This window comes from Cervus elaphus, chromosome 9 (assembly GCF_910594005.1).
Source record: "Cervus elaphus chromosome 9, mCerEla1.1, whole genome shotgun sequence".
Taxonomy (NCBI): Eukaryota; Metazoa; Chordata; class Mammalia; order Artiodactyla; family Cervidae; genus Cervus; species Cervus elaphus.
The window spans coordinates 60,896,474-60,920,255 of record NC_057823.1 but is presented as its reverse complement, the minus strand read 5'-3'; the positions used below and the strand labels follow the sequence as shown (position 1 = coordinate 60,920,255).

The 23,782-nt window shown below is 38.3% G+C and overlaps 1 protein-coding gene and 1 pseudogene across 1 annotated transcript in view; one reads left to right on the top strand and one right to left on the bottom strand.

The window, feature by feature from the left end:
* LOC122700361 (sperm-associated acrosin inhibitor-like) overlaps positions 1-23,782 on the top strand; it is a 151,921-nt gene that overhangs the window by 19,083 nt on the left and 109,056 nt on the right. The gene's annotated exons all lie outside the window — the stretch shown is intronic.
* Positions 17,471-18,550, bottom strand: LOC122700365 (annotated as a pseudogene).

The window sequence follows — 23,782 nt, the reverse complement described above, 5'->3', positions numbered from 1 at the left end:
AAAAAGCAGAGACGTAAAAAAAAAAAAAAGCAGAGACGTTACTTTGCTAACAAAGGTCCATCTAGTCAAGGCTATGGTTTTTCCAGTGGTCATATATGGATGAGAGTTGGACTGTGAAGAAAGCTGAGTGCTGAAAAATTGATGCTTTTGAACTGTGGTGTTGGAGAAGACTCTTGAGAGTCCCTTGGACTGCAAGGAGATCCAACCAGTCCATCCTGAAGGGGATAAGTCCTGGGTGTTCATTGGAAGGACTGATGCTGAAGCTGAAATTCCAATACTTGGGCCACCTCTTGCGAAGAGTTGACTCGTTGGAAAAGACCCTGATGCTGGGAGGGATTGGGGGCAGGAGGAGAAGGGGACGACAGAGAATGAGATGGCTGGATAGCATCACCGACTCAATGGGCATGAATTTGAGTAAACTCCGGGAGTTTGTGATGGACAGGGAGGCCTGGCATGCTGCGATTCATGGGGTCGCAAAGAGTCAGACACGACTGAGCGACTGAACTGAACTGAACTGAACTGATGCTTCTTGTACGTGGATATCTATTTCTTTTTAGTTTTAGGAAGCTTTCAGCCATAATTTCTTCAAATACATTTTCAATTCCTTTTTTCCTTCTGGAGCCCCTATTATGCATAGGGTAACACACTTTATATTACCCCATAGCTCTCATAATTTGCTTCTTTTTTGTCTATATGCTGTCTGATTGGATGATTTCCGTTATTCTGTCTCCTAGATCAGTTATTCATTCTTCTGCTATATAATCTGCTATTCATTGTATTTAGCTTGGTTTATATCTTGGCAAATGAATTGTCCAATTTTGATTGATTCCTCTTCATAGTTTCTAGTTCTTTGTTGCAGTGATATCTTTCTTAATTCCTTTATCATTTTTATTACCTCCATCTTGAACTCAGTGTCTAGTAAACTGTGAGGTCTGTTTCATTCTTTGTTCTTTCAGGGGATTTCTCTTATACTCTTAATTGGGAATAGTTCCTCTGCTTTTTAATTTTATTTAGCTTTTTCTGATTCGATGAGTTTATGAGAAACTGTTATCTCATGTGCCCTTGAAGGGGTGATTTTACATGGGAGTGTTCCTGCGTAGACTGTGTAAGTCCAGTATTTTTGGTGCCAGAGCAGTTTTTGGAATGGATGCCAGCCACATCTTTCTTCAGAGTGTGCTGTCTGTTATCCCCTTAATAGGGAGTGTAATGATGTGGTGTCCAAAAGCTGCCCTGGATGTTCAGTGTGGCATCCTTTTTGCCCTGTGCCTGTCACAGCCCTTTTGGGGACCCTCTTGGCAGTCTTGCACAGCTGGACCGAATTTTCTCCCAGGGCCCATCTCTCAAAGATTCGGGGCCTACGTGCAATTCATACCAGCAGCCTCATCCAGTGCATGTTTTGGACAGGGAAGTATAGTGAGCAGGCAGCCATAAGTGCTGTTCTCTCGCCACCTTGATTGTTAGCAGGCCAACAATGCACACTTCTAATGAGTGGAGGCCAGACCCCTCCACCCTCTCTTTCTGTCTTGGTGGACCTCCCAGCAAGCATGGGGGCCTCCCAGGGTGAAGGGTCACTTGTGTGGACCTTCCACCCTTTATAGATTTCCTCCCAGAGACTTTGGTCCCATCCTGATGCCCTTTTTCCCTCCATTATACCCTGTTAAATAGGGATCTTCCTTGCAGGTTTGGTTATATAAGAGATCTTCTGCCTCTAGTTTTCTGTGAGGGTTGTTGAATATGTAGATATATTTTTGACGTGTTTGTTGGGGGAAGATGAGCTCCATATCCTCCTACTCCACCATCTTGATCCTTTCCTAGAGTGATCTCTTTACCCTTTATTATTACCAGACCCATTCCTGCTTCACTACTCAGACCAGGTACTATCTCATATTTGACATAAAACATATTAAATGAATAACCAGAGTGCATGCATGAAAAGTCATGTCCATTATGTGTGATTTCTATTATAATATGTAGCTTGCATAACAAGGCAGTGTCCTGGAGTTCATGAAGAAGCTGTAATTCTGTGCTGAAGGTTGTGTTATGACCAAGCGCAGTGGGGCTTAATTCATATTGTAACTAGAACAAACATATGAGAAAAATCAAGCCTAGTTCTTAAGGAAAGAAGTTTTATTTTAAAAATACCATCAGGTCTCAGATTTCCCCAGGACACCCCATTGGGAAATTTGACTCCAGAGCTCATCAACTTAACCACTGTATTATTTAGCATTTTGGTTCAACATAAAAGAGTTCATTGACGACAAGGACGATCTTACTCACCATTGCATCTTCGGCCTCTACCCCCCAGTACCTGGATATGATACATCAATATGAGCAGTTAAAAGATTACAAGCAGACAATTTTCTGTATGCTCAACATGCCTAGCAATGACATAGGCTGCCTTATGAAGGCCGGAATTCCCCATCTTCAGTGCTATCCAGATAGTAAAAGTTGAATAAGGATCTTTTATAGATATGGAACAAGATTCCTCTCTGAATGGAAAAATTTTAAAAAAATTTTTTTGGTCTTTTTCAAGCACCAAGATTCTGTGATTTCTTGATAGTCATAAAAATGTATTTTCTCAGTGTCTTCCAGGGAGCTGTGAGGTGGCAGTGTCTGAGAATTCTTTGGGCAGAAGATAATTATGGGCTGCTGTCGTCTCAGGCACACATAGGGCAGTGCTGAAAGGGAAATACATGCTGAAGACAGATGGAAAGCAAAGGCAAAGGGCCAGGAAGCAAGTTCTATTCTCATTTGCTGAAGTGACCAAGGGCAGTGAGGTAGCAGCAAGACAGATGGGCTTGCAGTGCCAGCCAAGCCTTTTGTACTTGTAATATTTGCAGGCAAGGTAACTTATCTTGATTATTAAATCATCTCTTAGTGATTTGAGATCATAAAAGCATGCTAGAAGTTTTTGCTGAGCTGGGAGAAGGCTTCATTTAGGAAAAGAAAGCTTAGAGTCAGAAAGTAGAAATGGGATACAAGACTCAAACTTACCAGGGATACTACCTATACTGCTGGTCTGGACTTTAAAGTACTTAAGAGCAGAAGAGCTTCTTCAGAATAACAAGTGTAGATTGTTAGTTCAACATAGTTCATAGTTCAAGCTATGACAAGTGTAGACTTTCCTTGATGCTTTAATTAATGACAAGGTCTTATAGAGTCCAAAGGAGTCAGCATTACCAGTATGTTTCATGTGTTCCTGTAGCACTTAATGGTTTTTCAAACATATTGTAATAACAACAGGAATCATAGCTACAACAGGATTTATATATTTTAGCAATGATAGCATTTTTATGTTCTAAGTACTTCCCTTCTCATTAAGTGCTAATTCTTATGATAGTTTTGAAAATTAAGTATCACCGGTACCATTTTAGTGTGTATGAAAGTCACGTGTCATGTTCGACTCTTTGCAACCCTATGGACTGTAGCCTGCCAGACTCCTCTGTCCATGGGATTCTCCAGGCAAGAATGACGGAGTGGGTAGCCATTCCCTTCTCCAGGGGATCTTCCCAATCCAGGGATGGAACCTGGGTTTCCTGCATGGCAGGCAGATTCTTTCCCATCTGAGCCACCAGGGAAGCCCCAAACCTTTGCAAAAAGGACTTCTTTGCCTCTCCCAACAGGGCTAGGAGCTTGTAGATCAAAGACATGCCCTGGAAACAGTTGTAATCTCCTGAATTCCCATCCCAAGAGGACTTTATCCTGCTAACAGTAACTATGTAGATGTCTTCTTCAACTCCATTCTCCAAGGCAGCTTGTGTTCTTGGGATACATACCCTTCATGTTAAAATGTCACCTTGGTGTGACTGTTTGCCAGGGTTTGAGTGAAGTTTGGACATACAAGCTTTGGTGTGCAAGTGTGTGTGCACAAGGCTCTTTATGAGGCATTACAGGATTGGGAGTGGGGAGAAGAGAGCTTCTGCAGGTCAGGAGAAGGACCAATGACCAATTTCTCCCGTGCCACCATATTCCAGGAAAGAATTCTGAGGAGTTTGAGAATTTTACATTTCAACCTGGGTTTTCATATTGCAGTAATGCTATTATTTGCCTAGGTAGGAGGATATAATTTTATTTAAATGTGTCTTAGCTATAAGTTTTAAATAGTTGGACTAAGTAAATTATGGCTTCCCTAGTGGCTCAGATGGTAAAGAATCCGTCAGCAATGCAGGATACCTGGGTTCGATCTCTGGGTCAGGAAGATTCATTGGAGAAGGAAATGGCAATCCACTCCAGTATTCTTGCCTAGAGTATCCCATGGTCGCAGGATTCTGGGGGGTTATAGTCCATGGGGTCGTGTTATATATATAAGTATATGGGCTTCCATTTTAATTTTTGCCTTCAGCAAATAGTAGCATCAAAAATGGAGACAATAGATATTGCTGGAGGAGAGTCACCCAAGAAATCCTCAAAGAAGAGACTCTAGCTGAAAGCTGACTAAGAAGTCTTTAGTCAGATTTACGGGGTAAGGCCCAGGTCCTTCAGAAACATTCTCACAGTGGTCCAGCCTAGTAATCATTTCATACTCTGATCACCTGTGGTATCTAGTGTCTGTTCTTTTGTATTTATCCTGTGGATTCTTGCATATTTATTTGTTTTAGCAAGTACCCTCTATATACTTGTCTCCCAAGTCCAGATGTAAGCTTCATAAAGTCAGGAACCATTTCTCATTTCTTTAAATTCTCAGAGTATCCATTGGAGATTTTTAAGTGGTGAATAGCACAATGAAAATGCTGATGCTGCCTAAACCCAGTTACTGTTTAATCAAAAGTTATTTATTGAGTGGCTCTTATATTTAAAGTACTGCACTAAGTATGTCATATCTCCCCAACTACAAAATAATAATAATAATAAGGTCCACTTGTAAGAGCAGGGGCAAAGTCAATTCCATTTATGATTATTTTCCCAGTTGTTGTTTAACCACTAAGTTGTGTCTGACTCTTTGTGAACTGCAGCATGCCAGGCTCCTCTGTCCTCCACTATCTCCTGGAGTTTGCTCAAATTCATGTCAGTTGAGCTGGTGAAGCCATCCAGCCATCTTATCCTCTGTTGCCCCAGAGCCTAGCACAATACCATGCATTTAGGAATTCAATGATTGATTGATTGATTAATGATAGATGAAAGAGTTTCAGAGATGATCAAGGCATCTTCCTGTGGTTACTAAGCTAGCCAGAAACAGTTGAACCAATACATTGCTCACAGATGACACTGATGGCTGTGGTCATAATGATGAGAAGTAAAAGTTAGCCTTTCATTTGATGATGACTGTTTTACTTCAGCATTTAACAATCCATAGAAAAGTCTCCAAAGACCAAATAAGGGTATAAGATATTTCAGTTAGGGTCTTAGGGATCAAATACAGTAATGGAAGGATAGAAGCTGACCCATTAGAATATGCATAACTTTATATGGATTCATTTTCTAGATGCTTCATCCCAGTCTACTAGGGATGAAGGGGACACTCAGAGAGAATCCTAATCCAGGGTAGTTCTCGCTGTTATACTTGAGGGGATACCTGCAGCTCCTGGTAAAAGTACACTTTACAGGTGTCAGAAGTCAAGGCTACAGTCTTCTCATGAATTCTTTCATTTTTCCAGGTTTTAGTGAAGAATCCACATGAATCAAGCAAAACCTAGGGTTTATTTACTTGGCATGGGTTAGAAAAAAGCATGTGTCTTAAGTTCTTTGAGCTGTTAATTTCCATTGTTGGCAAGGAAAAAAATTCTAGTACAAAGAGACTCTGTAATGTTCTATTAGCTATTAATTGTGACTTAAGTAAACCCTAAAGATTTAAATTCTATACCAGAAGTTTTGGAAAGAATTTACTGTAGGTCTATTTTACTTAAAAGCAATTAAATTTATTGTGGTGCCCAAGACATGGCATCCTTTTCCTGGCAAATAAATGTCCTCTGTGCTTAGAATGCACTATAAACTATTTCAGAACTTTCCCAAATGTAAAAATTCAGATTTATTGTTACTTGCTTCATGGAGAGGTTATAAAGACAAATGATTCATATTAAACGTGTAAGTATTTTCTTAGCATCAGACTTCACCATTACGATTGAAGAAACTTATTCCTACTTGTCAACAATTTTAAAGGGAAGGCTGCAGTCCAAGGATATCTTAGTGACTGATTGATGTAATGCAGTGAAGAAAAATCACCATTTCAAGTTATTATTAATTTTTGTTTTCAAAAAAGTCAAAATAGCTTGTTAACTTTCTTTCATTCTGGATTTATTATTTTAAAAAATAGCAGAGGATGAGGAAACCTAAATAAACATCCAGAAACATTTTATGCTTCTTTTCCTTCATAAATAATACATTTTGGAAATAATTAAAATGAAACATATATATATCTTAAGGTCAATTGTAATTTTGTTCTATGTTTCTTTCAGTAGTACTAATAGGTTCCGTAAGATAATCATTTTGAAATTATTAGACTGTTTTAGTCCATATAATTTATTCTTCAAATCGCCTTTGAGGTTTATAGAACAACAGAACTGTTTTAGGTTTAGCAAAACATTTGAGCCATTTGCCAGTTTTAAATGTATAGAACAAAAAGCGCGACCTCTTTTTAGCTGTTAGCATTGTCCTAGATGTGTTGTGCAAACTAACAGGAAGTGAGTTTCCTGCCAATAGAAGTATTCAGCATGGCTAGGTGGGTCACCTCGTGGGCTTCCTGGTGAGAGAATTTAAGCAGTGGCTGTGTGGATGGATTATTTTATGATTCTCTGGCACAGCTTATACTGTGAGAAAAAGAACATAATAGATCTGAAAATCCTATACATCAGCAGAATACTGTTCTTTAGTGTAACACTTTAAATCCCCTGAAACACCTTTCAAGTGAGGTTTATAAAACTTTGTAAAGAAAAGCTGTTTATATATTTAAATTTGGAATTAAAATGTTAATTTTTGGAACAGGTTTTGCCTACAGGTTCATCACTTTTGATATATAATTACTCCTCCTGGCGGCTGTTTCTTATAAGAAATATATTTTTATATTTTAAATAATATATTAGTATTATTAATATTATAATATATTAATATTAACTTTTGTGAGCTATTCCTGATTTCATGCCTTTGGCTTTTTCAACTAAGTGTGATAGACTCTAAATACAAAACCTGGTCCTGGTCTGTCTTCTATGAAATATAAGAAGGAAATGGACCTCTGAATTACACAATTGCACATAGCTCTGTTCTTTGCCTGTAAGCGGAAGACAATCACACGAACTCTGTGCATTTGCAGTGATGAAAGATGAAAGCCATCATCCATGTTTAGTTTATAGTATAATGTATTATGGGCTTACCTTGATAGCTCAGTTGGTGAAGAATCCATCTGCAATGCAGGAGACCCTGGTTCAATTCCTGGGTTGGGAAAAATCTGCTAGAGAAGGGATAGGCTACCTACTCCAATATTCTTGGGTTTCCCTTGTGGCTCAGCTGGTAAAGAATCTGCCTGCAATGTGGGAGACCTGGGTTTGATCCCTGGATTAGGAAGATCCCCTGGAGAAGGGAACAGCTACCCACTTCAGTATTCTGGCCTGGGGGTTGCAAAGAGTTGGACACGACTGACCAACTTTCACTTTCCCTTTTCATAATGTATGACAAATAGTTTGGGGATAATTTTAGGGATTATGTTTAGCTGTGACTTCAGTTATACTTCCAGATGACATAAAATATTCATCAGTATCTCCCACTATCCCAGGGTTTTCATTCTGAATTTCTAATGAATTTTTGAACACCTCTACCTAAATATTCTGTAGTACCTTCAACCTATCAGGTATCCAAAATTAAACTCATCTTCTTCCTGTTGATCTGCTTCTAGCATTTATTTATTCTGCTGCCACATGTTGTGTCTCTATAATTTTTTAGGTCTTAAGATGGATGCTGGAGTTAACTAAGACATGATGCTGGCCAAGGAGAGCTACAGACTCTAGTAAAGACAAGAATTACAGTATTTCTTGAAAAATACAACATTAAGTTCAAAGGGTTGAGGTACGCTGAGACCAACCAATTTTGCACCTGGTTTTATAGAAGACTGTGGCTGAGAAGGCAATGGCACCCCACTCCAGTACTCTTGCCTGGAAAATCCCATGGACGTAGGAGCCTGGTAGGCTGCAGTCCATGGGGTCGCGAAGAGTCGGACATGACTGAGCGACTTCACTTTCGCTTTTCACTTTTATGCATTGGAGAAGGAAATGGCAACCCACTCCAGTGTTCTTGCCTGGAGAATCCCAGGGATGGGGTCGCACAGAGTCAGACACGACTGAAGTGACTTAGCAGCAGCAGTGGCTGAGAAGTAATCATCAATATGTCCTTCAGAAAGGGAGACCCAAACAGAGAAAGTTAAATAAAATTTCTAAGACCATACAGCTAGTAATTGATGAATATATTGCTTGAACCAAAGTTTGTGACTTCAAAGAACATATTCTTAACGTCTATGCTAATGTATTATTCTCTTTTACTTATAAGGCTTAACATCAAAGAGAGTTAAAACACTTTTTATTACCACATACATGTATACTCTAAAATATATTAATAATTTTCAGTCTGAATCAAAATGAAAATTTAAATCACATTCTTCATCCTCTGATGAGTAAGTAGAGAAACGACATTTTATAATAATACTTGCTAAACATCCTAGAATTCTTATTATATAGGAAGGGCTGTGTTTAGCACTTTACAAAAATTATAGCATTTAAGCATATAGAAATTCAAACAGATAGGTACTATAACACTTCTTACAGTATAAATGAGAAAACTGAGGTCCAGAAAATTAAAGTGATTTGTCCTAGTCATATAGTGGTAAGGCTAGGAACCAACAGAATTCTTCTGACTCTAAAGCCAGTACACTTGACCAGTGTTCTCTACTGACTCCATTTAATAATGGTTTGTGCCAGTACCATACTGTCTTGATGACTGTGGCTTTGTAGTAGAGTCTGAAGTCAGGCAGGTTGATTCCTCCAGTTCCATTCTTCTTTCTCAAGATTACTTTGGCTATTCGAGGTTTTTTGTATTTCCATACAAATTGTGAAATTCTTTGGTCTAGTTCTGTGAAAAATACCGTTGGTAGCTTGATAGGGATTGCAGTGAATCTATAGATTGCTTTGGGTAGAATAGCCATTTTGACAATATTGATTCTTCCAATCCACGAACATGGTATGTTTCTCCATCTGTTTGTGTCCTCTTTGATTTCTTTTATCAGTGTTTTATAGTTTTCTATGTATAGGTCTTTTGTTTCTTTAGGTAGATATACTCCTAAGTATTTTATTCTTTTTGTTGCAGTGCTGAATGATATTGTTTCCTTAATTTCTCTTTCTGTTTTTTCATTGTTAGTATATAGGAATGCAAGGGATTTCTGTGTGTTAATTTTATATCCTGCAACTTTACTATATTCATTGATTAGCTTTAGTAATTTTCTGGAAGAGTCTTTAGGGTTTTCTATGTAGAGGATCATGTCATCTGCAAACAGTGAGAGTTTCACTTCTTCTTTTCCTATCTGGATTCCTTTTACTTCTTTTTCTGCTCTGATTGCTGTGGCCAAAACTTCCAACACTATGTTGAATAGTAGTGGTGAGAGTGGGCACCCTTGTCATATGACCCAGCAATCCCACTTCTGGGCATACACACTGAGGAAACCAGATCTGAAAGAGACACGTGCACCCCAATGTTCATCGCAGCACTGTTTATAATAGCCAGGACATGGAAGCAACCTAGATGCCCATCAGCAGATGAATGGATAAGGAAGCTGTGGTGCATATACACCATGGAATATTACTCAGCCATTAAAAAGAATTCATTTGAATCAGTCCTAATGAGATGGATGAAACTGGAGCCCATTATACAGAGTGAAGTAAGCCAGAAAGATAAAGAACATTATAGCATACTAACACATATATATGGAATTTAGAAAGATGGTAACGATAACCCTATATGCAAAACAGAAGAAGAGACACAGAAGTACAGAACAGACTTTTGAACTCTGTGGGAGAAGGTGAGGGTGGGATGTTTTGAAAGAACAGCATGTATACTATCTGTGGTGAAACAGATCACCAGCCCAGGTGGGATGCATGAGACAAGTGCTCGGGCCTGGTTCACTGGGAAGACCCAGAGGAATCGGGTGGAGAGGGAGGTGGGAGGGGGGATCGGGATGGGGAATACGTGTAACTCTATGGCTGATTCATATCAGTGTATGACAAAACCCACTGAAATGTTGTGAAGTAATTAGCCTCCAACTAATAAAAAATAAAAATAAATAAATAAATGGTTTGAATTTAGAATTCTTTTAATAGAACCTGGTTTGACACTTGAAGGGGTAAATACTCAGCTTCATAGCAAAACTATGTCAGATTTATCTCTGATTCTACAAAAATTATGCTAAAACATCAAGATATATGAAAGACCTTTTGATTTTGAGATAGAAAAATTCATCCCAATTTTGAGATTACATAAAAGTAGTAGTTCTATACCACATGTTGTGAAGTGACCACTTTCTATAATGAAAATCAATTATTTTTGGAAAAAATATGAGTTTTACTTCAGTTTTTAGTTTGTGCCAGCTGACATGAAGTTCTTGTCAAGGCTTTGAATCAGAATAATACTTAGTTTCCATCACTCAGCAAAGGTGTGAATACTACGATTGCTGTTTTGGATTAGGAATGGAGTATGAGGAAAAGGACTCTGAACGGAGACTCATGAGTGGTTATTCTAGTAAGTGATGCCAGGTCGTATTCAGTACTCAGTAAATATGGAGTAGACAAAAAAGTGATGTATTTTTAAATCCTTAAAATTTTATATCAGTCATGGATGACAAGTTGAGTCGGTTGAATTCTACTGAATAAGGTGAGAATAGTCTATTGACTCAGGTCATGAATGGGCTGGTTTGGTCTGGTTTTTTTTTCCCTTTTGAATAGAGATTTTTTTTATCAAATCAGAAGATAGATGATTTTCACTTCTCAGGGATCTCCTGGTATTTCTTATATAGTCAGGAAGTTGGTTTATATTAATTTTATGGTCTACTCCAAAACTGAGTTTATATGATTCAGTGATTTCCTGATGGAGAGACAGAAATGCTTTAAGAGAAAAATAAAACAACAACGACAAACTTGCTCTCTTTTGAGATGAAAGCATCTCAGAATTTCTTAGTTGAGATTCTGATAATAAATGAATATTCTAGTACCAAGAGGGACTGTTGCTCTCACGATGCTGAAAGTGCCATAGGGCAGTAAGGTGGAGTCAAGAGGAATGAACTGCTATTATCAGCCTAGCCCATTTGAGGTTTGCATTATATCCTAGCCAGATGTGTCATCTCTATTAAGAAATAGCTGCTCCCCAGAACAGGACCCTAGAACAGGTTCGAAAGACTTAATGAATCATGGGAAATATTTCCTTGTAAAATATGATTACATAATATGACCCAGATTCTACTTTACATTTGGATGGTACATAAACAATTCTTTAGTGCTTTCACATATATTTTATTTGATTCATGTGTAAGACTGAGTTGGCTATTACTATCATCTCCAGTTTATAGAAGAGGAAATTGGGTTTTAAATAAGTTAACTGGCCTAAGATATTAGAACTAGTAAATATCTGAAATAAGTCTTAAAGACAGGTTCCTGGGTTCCTCATTTTCTGCAACAGTGCCGTTTTCATTCATTGATAAAGTGATTAGTGCAGCTATTGGGACCAGCTGTCTTGGCCCTTTACGCAGAGTCCTCATCAACTGGAAGCCTGCAGGTCTGTTGCATACTGGACACAAAGCAGATCCAGTCATTTATCTTTGCTGACCAGGCTAAAGTAGTGATGCATGCTCTACAGTAGAGAATGGCTTTCTCGAGAGCCCCACATTTTGTGGTGGAAGTGGAGCTACTGATGGAACTAGCTGAATAACTACTGGGAATATAGTTACTCTTTTTTGGAAGTTATTTATTCAAGTTTCTAAAGAAGATCACTGGCACCTTCAAACACCAGTATAAGGGTCAATGTGGATGTCTTTAAGAATCCCATGGTGCATAAGCTGGGCTCTCCCTCATGTTTTGACCATGACTGCTTTGTCTCCAAATAGGGCTGGCCTGAAGAAATCAAGTATAGTTTACTGTATCAAGAGCTCCTCACGCCCAATATCAAGGGGTTTACTAAGCTAGTAATATCATCAACTGCACTGACATTTTCCAAAGGAAGAGAAGCATTTGCACTTCTCACTATGCCAAATATTAGGAAGCAACTTACTTATCTTGACCAATATTTCAACAAAACATTCTTCATTTATGATGTTTGCTAAGTGCTACAAGAAAACTCTAGACAGTGGAAAATGACGATTTCAAAGAGCTGTTGCAAGGCTCTATGGCAAGACCACTGGTAAGTGGCAAGGACTGGTAGCTGCTCTTGCCTTTTTAGTTCAGGAACTAGAAGGCATTCTCCATAACATTAATGGACATGGTTTCTTTGGCCTGGAAGGGCTGTGCCACAGAGAACTCAAGTTTGTCTTCCCAGAACTGAATAAAGATTCCAGAATCTGTTGATATGAGCTGCTCTAGGAACAGGGATTATGATGTTGACTAGAGAACATAGTGCGGCAGTGTTTAAGAGCCTGAGCTCTGGGGTCAAGCAGAACTCTTGTCGATCATAACCCTACCATCTCCCATTTATGTTGGACAGTGTATCTGTCATCTGTAAACCTTACTTTACTTAAGCAAAATAAAAAGCAGATTTATTCATTAACTTATTGCTCTTCTTTTTTTTTTTTTTTAGCTCCTATCATACTTCAGAACTAGATTAGAAACTAGATTTACTGTGGTATACATTATAAACTTTTATTTATATAAATTTATTATTAGGGTTGTTTTGTGAATTAAATGAGGTCACTATGTACAGCATTTAGCATAATACCTATTTGAAGATTTTCTTTAAGTAATATTAAACTCAGGAAGTACAAAAGAGCTATCTTTAAAATACTGAAAAGTTTCCCAGTTAGACTTTTATTTGTGGCTCCAAGGAACAAGTGAGAAGGTAAATAATATATAGTAAATCTAAGCATGATAAAAAAAAGAAGTTTTGAGAGTAAGAGTTGCCCATTAATGATTGTCTCAGAAAGCTGGGAGTTCCTTCTCACTCAAGGGGACCCAGAAGAAACTGCATGAATATCTGTTAAGAATCTTATAATGGCAATTCCTGCATTGAGTTGTGAAGATTGTATTCTTTTTTATATATTATACATTTTTAACAATAACAATACTTATTATTGTTTATACCATACTATGAATATTCTAAGCATTTATCATTCATGAATTCATTTAATCCCTACAAAAATTACATGAAATGGGTACAAACAGAATGCCAACATAACTAATGAGAAAGGAAGCTGAGTCATAGAAATAAAAAACTTGCCAAAATTCAAACAGCTATCCAGTGATGGAATTGGAAAATATTTCTGTAACTTTCTCGCCATGCTCCTTTTGGTCAACCTCTGATATAAGGCCTCATTTTGTGTCCAGTTGGTAAAATACATACTTGGGAAGCAGAAATTCAGTCCCTATCCTTTAGTCTCCTCAGGCATTCTACTAGCATTCTTTAAGGATTTGCCTTAATGTCATTCCTTTGGTATTTAGCTTACCTGAAGATTCAGCAAGCTGATGCGTGCCTACTAGTGATTTTCTATTAGCCAGGTACTTTAAGCTAGTTTTATCAGGTTTTTTAATGGGAAATAAGCCTCCGCTTCATGGGTATTTTTCATGTGGAAAAATACCAAACCCTCAGGTTGAGCACTTATATTAATCTCCTTGGGGATTTTTCGTCTCATACCTTGTTTCTAAGTTAAAAAACAAACAAACAAACAAAAAAACATTGCTTAGATGGAAATTAGAAGTATGAAGATGGTTCTTGCCTCCTGAAATGGCACAGATGAAGGATACTTCAGCTATAACTGAAGTCCTTTTATGGCAAAGAAATGACTTATTCTTTCCCACATGCATCTGTACTTTTATCCAAGTACAGAATTGCCTTCCCCATTGAATTGCATTCCCCCAAATGCATTTTTCATAAGCTACAAGATACTCAATAATGACATATATTTCAGTACATGGCATAAAGTTCAGGAAAACTCTTTAGGAACTAGTGTGCTCAGTGGGGGTGGGGGGAGAGGGGGCTTCCCATGTGGCTCAATGGTAAAGTATCCACTTGCCAATACAGGAGACCTGGATTCAATCCCTGGGTCAGGAGGATACCCTGGAGGAGGAAATGGCAACCCACTCCAGTATTCTTGCCTGGAGAATCCTATGGACCGAGGAACCTGGTGGGCTGTAGTCCATAGGGTCGCAAAGAGTTGGTCACAACTAAAGCAACTTAGCATGCATGCACGATTCACCTGTATCCCCTTCTCTTTGGGAGAAGTGATAACAGCTAGCTTAAAGACTACATTCTGGAGCCTATACTTCCTAAAGAGACCTTTTCCCTGAGAAAAAGAATATGTTTAAACTTGTTGCAAAACTTACAGAGGTATGTTTTACAGTTGACATCTTTGATTTCAAGGTGTTATACATTGTTGTATGCATCATGGAACAACTCCATCACTGCCCTCCAGTGTTGTATGGCTTCAAGTCTGCTCTGGCTAAAGATCATTATGAAGAAGAAATTAGGAAATATATGCCCCTTTTCCATGAAGATGAAGTTTCTTCCCAAGAAGAATATGCATTCTAATTAAGTATCTATTATTATTTCATTGCTCTCTCAAAACTAAGCCCTAGTACAGCATTTTATAATCTGAACTGAGACTGACTTATTTGCCCCTTAACTTCTGCCACCGACTTACTGACTAAAGTTTCACCTGCTCTTCTGCACACACACTGGTATATTTTTGAAAAAAATGAAGCCACGCATAGTCTTCTGAGTCCTTGATCAAAATTCTTGACTCCTGCTTTTTGCTTAGTACCCATATTCTTAGAAAAACAAAAATCCTCTAAAACCCAATATAAAAAGAAAGAGCAGTGGGGAGGGTAGTGTGAGGAATAAACTAGGAGGTTGGGATTAAAATATACACACTACTATATATAAAATAGGCAACCAGCAAGGACCTATTGTATATCACAGGGAACTGTACTCAATATCTCAATATTTTGTAACCTGTGAAAGTTGCTCAGTCATGACCAACTCTTTGCAACCCCATGGACTATACAGTCCATGGAATTCTCCAGGCCAGAATACTGGAGTGGGTAGCCTTTCCCTTCTCCAGGGAATCTTCCCAACCCAGGGATCGAACCCAGGTCCCTTGCATTGCAGGTGGATCCTTTACCAGTGGAGCCAAAAGGAAAGCCCAAGATTACTGGAGTGGGTAGCCTATCCCTTCTCCAGTGGATCTTCCCAACCCAGGAATTGAACCAGGGTCTCCTGCTTTGCAGGCAGGATTCTTTACCAACTCAGCTATCAGGGAACCTATAAGGGAAAAGAATAAAATATATGTGTGTGTGTGTGTGTGTGTACCTGAAACTGACACAACATTGTAAGTGAACTGTACTTCAATATAGATAAATAAAAGGCAAATGTATCAGAATTGACGTCAGAGTAGAGGATTCCAAATCACTGGGCCTGCTTTTTCTTTATTGCACTGTTCAGGCCACGCCAGGGACTTCCAAGAGTTCCTTAAAATGATGTTTGAGGACCATTGGTTTTCATGAGTGGTTCTTAAATGCTAGTACCTGATTCATAGACTTTTGGCCATTCCAAGACAAAATGAGAAAAAAATAAGAACCATTAAGTAATAAAAAGAACGCAAAATTACAACTATTATTTGATGTTAAGAAACAATTATGAAAGTACATTGTAATTTTTATCAATGTCTTTATAGAACGAAATTGGCAATGCTACATTTGATTACCCGTTTTTTTCCCAGTTATATTTTTTAAAAGTTACCATTTATATTGGTTATTTTAGGAAGTTAGGAAAGAAAAAAAGAAACAAGAAAAGAAATTCTTATGATATAACATTAAGCAAAATAGAATACAAATAAAACTGTATTTATGATATTATTACTGATATAGGAAACTCTAACTATATACAGATAAATGATAAAAACAATGTTTCCTAAAGATTGTGGATGATTTTTTGTCTTAGATTTATATTGTGCTTTTTACTTTAATTTGCAATAAATAATTATGAAAAAAGATTTAACTGGTCTGTGAAACCCAGAAATCTCTGTATCACTGGATCAATATTTGAGGTCCTTTTTTTGACCAACAGTTTCTGTCACAAAATGTCCTTCGTTCTTTGCTTTTCATGGGAATTTTCACAGAGAAAGCAGAAATATTCAGGCCGTTGCCTAATGTAATGCACTATTCCAGTCTGCATCCCTTTCTCCATCAAGTGGTCCTCTATACTGGGTTAGTTTCCTAGTCTACTTAGGACTATTTTTGGAAAGGAGTAAGTCTCTGTCCTTGAGGAAAAAGGTGTCAAAGAGACCTGTGGATATTGGAGAAGACAGGATGCCTTAAAAGTAAACATACTGATGCTTTGCACTTAGCAAATCCTCTCAAATTCAGGGCCAGTTTATACCTGAAAGCATCTACTTTTTTTTCCCCACTTTTTCCTCCTTGTCTTTTCTCTATTTTATCATGTATCATACATGCAAGAGTATTTGTATTACTAATACACAGATACAGTTTAAACAATGATAATAGTATCAACAACCACAACACAAATGCTCAGATAGATACCTATCACACAATATAAGAAATAGCACAAGCTGTACCTTTGAAATCTTTTATGTCATATAAAATCATATAAATCTTTTATATGCCCTTTTCCTAATTCCCATTCTTTTTTTAACCACTTTGAAATTTAGAGACAGATTTTGTTTAAAATCTGAAATGCAATTCCTAAAATATCGCCTTCTCCAGAAAACTGTGGCTATACAGTAGTGCATTGCCTCTATCGTGTTAGAATGTGTGTTAGCTTCAAATGCAAAAACTGTGGACCAAACTACCATCCTTCAACAATTTGAACGATATTAATGGAATGTTTAAGCAACAACACAAATGAACTTTCAGAGGATGGGCTCTTTTACTTCAAGCACTTAAAAAAAGCACAAATGCTTGGGTTTTCAGGTATATATATATTAAGTTGAACCTTTGGAACTAGGAATCAGGGCATTTTTTGCACACAGTCTTAACACAGAAAATTGCGTAGTTTCAAAGAGGTAGAATCACAAGCATTCAAGCAATGTTGTCAAGTAGGCAATAAAATGTTCCAGTGAATGTTTCTTCTTTGTCTAATTACTGCGTGCATTGGTAGGAACTTTGGAATGAGAAAAGGAGCCTGCACTCCTTTTATTTTCTGTTTAGAACAAAACAGAAAACTAACTGAAGCATAAGCCCTGTTATACATTAACAATTTTAAAGAACATCAATTATACAAGAGAAAGACTAAGAACAAAAAGAGTGTTTACAGATAGCAGACATAACAGTGAGTATTCAGTAGACCCTCACAGGGCTTTGTGGTGGTTCTCAGCAGAAGCCACTCTGTAATCACTGGCAGTAGACAGAGACATAGCATCTTTTGCCAGGTGTTTTAGGAAATCATGCCAACAGCCCAGCAATAGTGCAAGACTGTTCTCATCAAGAGGCGTGTGTGTCACTATTACTCCAATTCTTACAAATAATCTCAGTAGGTGTGGTGCTGCCTAACCCTGGGACATTGGCACATCAGGGTGAGCCAAGAGGATTTTGGCACACTGGAGACTCTAAAATGTGTAGAGCCGCGCCCAGTATCACAGTGAAATACTCTTATTCCTGTCACAACTTTGTTAACCACATACTCCTTATTACCAACATTTCCCTGCAATTTCTTGCAATTTGCATACTCTTTATAGCTTTTGTAGGCTTCCCTGGTAGCTCAGACGGCAAAGCGTCTGCCTACAATGCGGGAGACCTGGGTTCGATCCCTGTGTCAGGAAGATCCCCTGGAAAAGGAAATGGCAGCCCACTCCAGTATTCTTGCCTGGAAAATCCCATGGACTGAGGAGCCTGGTAGGCTATAGTCCATGGGGTCGCAGAGAGTCGGACACGACTGAGCAACTTCACCCCCCTTATAGCTTTTGTAAATGCTGTGTAGAATAACATCTACATTTTTCTTAGCAGAGAGTTGAAACAGCTGCTTCTGCCTGGTAACTAAGTCATAGTCCTCAACAAGCCATGATTTTAATTCTTCTGGAATCTTTATTTTCCATTCTACTCTTAAATGCCTCCTAATTTTCAACAGTGAGCCCGTTTCTTCCAAGGTGGTTGAAGTGCTTCACTAGTGTTGCCACCATCTCCATTTCCACAGGGCTTCTGTTTGTTCATTCTTGTCTTCTTCATGGATCTTGAAGGGGAGTTCTCTGCAGAGCAACAGCACCCCCCCAACCCCTACCCCATCTGCCTGGGAGTGCTTCTTCAGATTCTTCTGCTGGGGACCAGCTGTCTTCTTTCCTGAAGAGACCCCTCTCATCTTCTATGCCCATTGCTCCTAGTTGATTTTTGAAAGTTATCTTCTGCAGATTGTCATCCACAGGTTTAAGAACCCTGCTTTCCCAAGCTCATTCCACCCTGCTTTCTTTCTACCCAGTACTCCTCTTCCTTCTTTCCCTTCTAAGAACTCCTAGTGTTTTCACAGGTGGAATTTTACAGATCTTCTGGGGTGGTCTGGAGAGATGAGGTGGGAGACACAACCCAAGATTCTGTAATCAGGGATATTCTGCAATTAGGATCAGACCTTCTGATCATCACTGTACAGCTAACTTAGCTTTTCTGATGGTTTTTTTAGTCTACTTGGTAGAGTTGCTAGTCCAAGCAGAGTGTTCTTCAGGCAAATATGCAGTCAGTTAATTTTCCAGAAAGTTGTCCAAGTGAGGTTTTTACCTTTTGAGTTTGCCACTAGAAGCCCCTAATTCTCATTCTTTACTGCATCTCCTGCTGCCAGCTCCCACCTAATTCAACCAGTCTTCCTCTCCTCTGGCAAAGACACTTATGCAACCACAGACTCTGGAAACGTTTTTCTGTCTGTGGAGGAATTTAGTTCTCTTGTTCTCTGCCCTTTGCTAAATATTGGTTTCTTTTGTTATTTTCTGGCAATGCAGAACTTAGTGTGGGACCCCTGATGCCATTAGGATGTTGAATATATGGCCTTGATTATATTCACCCTGTTTGTTCTGACGTTTTCGTTCTTGACAGTCTAAAAATTATATATATGATGTTTATCAGGCACTGCCTACTATTTTTCAGGCAGTGCAGAAACAGATAGACCAATACCCATTTTAGATACAAATATAAACAGGGCCAAAGTTCTTGCTCTTGAGCCTCAAAACCAGAAGAGATATATATATGTGTATATATACATATATATATATAGATATGTAAAACCCAAATATGAGGACCATCTTTTTAGAAGTCTTTCTAAAGTCCCTGATAGAAGACTGTGTGTTTTTATTTCATTGCAGTCATACTACTCTGCTGACTTCTGTGGCTCTGCCCTGACAGGAGGTTCATAGTTCTGACTCTTAGGGTGGGGTCAGGCAGGGGTGATAGGGTGGGGCTGAAAAGAAGACAGGGAGGGGCCAGAACCTGAAATAGAACCATCCATTGTGCTTAGGATACAAGCTTAGGGCAACCACAAGTTTTTGTTCTGTTATTTTAAAATCATTTATTAATTTTTTGGCTAATTATGTGCCAGGCACAATATTATATGCTGTCTGTATAGTGGTTCATACCAGTTCATGAGGAGCTGCTTTTGCCCCCATTTTGAAATGCAAGAACTGAAACTCAGAGGTTAAATCACTAACTCAAGGTTTCTCAGAAGCAGCAAATCTAGATTTGACCCCAAAGTTCTCTTTCTCCAAAACCCCTCATCTTTTTTTTCCAGCTTCCTTAGAGTTTTTAATCTGTGTTTTCTTTAAAATTGAGATATAACTGATGTGTAATATTAGTTTAATATATACAACACAATGATTAGACATGTATATATACCATTTTGCAAAATGACCACCACCTTATCCATTATATCACAGATAATTTCAGTCTGACTGGGGGACATGTTCATATCTAAAGAGTGGCAGCAAGCAAGTGATAGTCCAGGCAATGTGTGGGCCTCACAGATAAACTGGAGCCCAGATAAGCAGTCTAAAAACAGGCAGACAAGGGAGGTGAGCACCACAGCAGAAGTCTGCCAATATTTTGGGGGTGTCTGCCACTGGGCTTCATTTCTAGGAGCAGTAAAGCAGAGAGGAAGAGAGAAACAGGGAGCACAAACTGGAAGAGCAAAGAGCCAGAAGGTCTGGCTGCTGGGCCAGTTACAGAGGTGGGGCTTCAGGTGGGGTCTCCCACATGAAGAATGAGATTCGGGAACTAGGATTAGGGAGAGTGAAACCCCAAAACTGGACTTGTTGATGGATGAGCCATGGAGGACTTGGCTGGGCCTGGGTGTAGTTCTTTTAACCTCAGAATCTATTTTTGAGTGTTAAACGCCTCACATCCTAGGAAGGAAGTGCCTAGGAGTCTGGCAACTGGTAAAGATCCAGTAGTTTTCAGATCTCTCCAGAAGCATTTTTCAGAACTCTAGTAGTTCGCTTGTAGAGTTTTATCAGGCACTCTTAAAAAGCTTAATTTTCTGTAATTTTAAGTTTCTTTTCTTCAGAAATTCTGAGAAGTTTTCAGTGTGTGTCTATGTGGATATTTTGTTGAGGTGTGTTTTTCTGGCTCTGGCTTCCCTTTCCTTGATCTGTACTATTATTGTTAATTAAAATTCCAAAGTCAAAGTCAGTGCTTCCACTTAGCTTTGTTTTCAGAGAGAGACAGGAGTTACCTGTTCCAGGAGGACCGGTTTATTGGATGTAGTAATACCTGCTTGCTTAAATGTGAGGAAGAAAAAGAAGCAGAGTGAGATTTCTTAGAATTTGAATAGGGAACATGTTTTTACAATGTATTTAATTTTTACTTTATTTTATTTGGGAATCTTTAAAATTTGATGGCAGTTTTCATGTTAAAAATCATAAGGATTGACTTACAAGACAGTGTTGCAAGATATGAATATAGAGAACAGGAACGTAATGGAGAGTTTCAGGCTGTGGGTGTGCAAGGTAACCACCATCCCTGTCTTTATGTGGCAGTCTCTAGGAAAACAGTCATTGCTATTATTTTTGTGTCTGTGGATTCTGTTTGTAGGAACTTGAATAACCATTCAGAGCTTGCTTTGATGTAGAATGCAAACAGATGCAAAAATTTCAGATGAATCAGGAAGTGACATTTGACTTCAGGGTTATCTGGGATAAGACACCATGGTTTGCTTCCTTACTTATTGATAGAAGTAAAATTCAATTAATTTTAGTTTAATTGGATTACTTTATAAAGCATTATTTGAACACCTGCAATGTGCCAGCTGTGAGCTCACAATGTAGCAAAAGAGATAGATATTTATTAAGCTAATGAGAATATAATGTGATACATGCTAATCTAGCAGGACTGAATACATAGGAGGAGATTTTTATGGAATATAACCCTGGGGCTGAATCTTTAATGAGTGGAATTGGTATTGGAAAAGTGAGAAAGAGAAGTACTGGACGAGGGAGCAGCATGTGGAAAATTGCAGAGTTCCTGCAAGGTTCTGAGAGTGGTAAGCAGTTCATACCAAAATGTGGAGTGGAGAGGGATGCAGATGGAGAGCGAGGTGCCCAGTACTGATGGAGGATTAGGCAGTAATACTCACTAAAACAGTTTTTGCAGGAAGATGACAAGATGAGATCAGTGTTTCAGAAATACCACTTTGGAAGTAATTGGAAAATAGATTGTGGAGTGTGGATTATAGAAGGGGCTTGGGAGGAAGAGTGGCTTAAAAATATGAACTCACCAATTGTTGGTGTTAGTTACTTATGTTCCAGTCTTTTACTGTTCTCTCTGCTTATAATGTTGCTTCTTGCTTCTTAACCCCATGACTGTTGCCTCCAACCCTACCCCCATCTCCACTCCTGCACCAGAGATCATTTTCTGCTTAACTAGTCTCAAGATTTGCCATACACACTCACACACACATTTGATTGGTATCCTATTATTATTCCTATGTAATCTTAAAGCCTCATAAAGAAAGAATGAATTTTTATATTTGCTTATTGCTGCATTTCTAGCATCCAACCAAATGTGGATATTTGATCAGTATTTGGTGAAAAGATAAATGACATCCAAGTCAGTATTTTCAATTTCTTTAAAGAGTTTCTTTAAGGCGTGTTTTTTTCAAAACCAAAGGGAAAACAAGAAAATAACCACTACAACAAACAGTATCCTACTTGAATTCCTACTTCATGTCATTGTGGTGGACAGTCTTAGTCCCTAAATTTCTGATGGATTTGTGAAATCAGAACACAGTTCAAAAGAGTTTAGCTTTTTCTCCCTCTTTGCAGAGATTTCTCTTTTTCCCTCTTTGCAGAGATCAGGTAGTTAGATTTTCATATGTTATATACTTATATAATGTAACTCTGTTAAAATACAATTGAAATGTTGCTTAATTTTGATTCAGTGTTACTAAACATATTTGTATAATATCACTTTTGTACAGGATGCTGTACTAAGCATGGCAAATAATTTTTCCACAGAATGCAAGCTCCAAGAGGACAAGACCAAATCAATTCTATTCACTATTGTATGCTACCAAGTCTAACACAGACTCAAAGTAGGCATTAATAAATTTGTGTTCATTGAATAGATGTACAGATATATTTAAAAGTTTTGCAAGGCACACTCTCTGTTTTGGGGAACAAATAATATGATCTTTGAAATATATAATAATATAATTTTAGAGATACATAATGTATTAGTAGGATTTCAAGTTTCAGGTCCTAGACCTGAGATCAGACTTTAAAGAAAGAAAAACATGGGAGACATCAACTAATTCATGGGAACTTGCACAACTTTCCTGGCTGTGTTTACTTGAAATGTTTTACAGACATATTCTCTGGGAAGAAGTAGCAGTCTCAACCCAGGGTTGCTTTCAGTGTCTTAAACACAAGAGATATATAGCAAAACAGTATTTCCTGATTGTTGTGCTTGAAGTCTCCCTCTTTATGTGTTCAGGAATTTTTCAGGAATAGGCCAGAACTAAGTTATGCACAGGGAATGTTTTCCTAGCCTGGGCAAGAGAAGGCACCAGCTTTAGCTCCTTCGATTTTTCTGGTTACTACATTGTTGTTGTTGTTCAGTCTGACATGACTGAGCAACTGAGCAAAATAACAACATGTTGATTTTAATTTAACGTTGTTATGCTTAGTTGTGGGGGGCAGTGTGGACAGGCATTCTTTATTTTTATTTTATTCTTTAATTTTTATTGGAGTATTTGTTGCTGTTCAGTCTCTCAGTCATTTCTGACTCTTTGCGATCCCATGGACTGCAGCATGCCAGGCTTCCCGGTCCTTCACCATCTCCCAGAGTTTGCTCAAACTCATGTCCATCAACTCGGTGATGCCATCCAACCATCTCATCCTCTGTTGTCCTCTTCTCATCCTGCCTTCAATCTTTCCTAGCATCAGGGTCTTTTCCAATGAGTCATCTCTTCGCCTCAGGTGGCCAAAATATTGGAGCTTCAGCATCACTACTAGTCTTAATTGGCCACTTTCCCCAGGATATGGCCCTAAAGTTGTCTTATAGACATTACGCAAAAGTGAAACAAATCTAGATGATTCAATTCCTAAACAAAAAGTCAGACATATATTTATTTCACTTTATTTTACAAGCACATCAAGCCATAATAGTGACAAGATTAGGTAACATGGTATAGA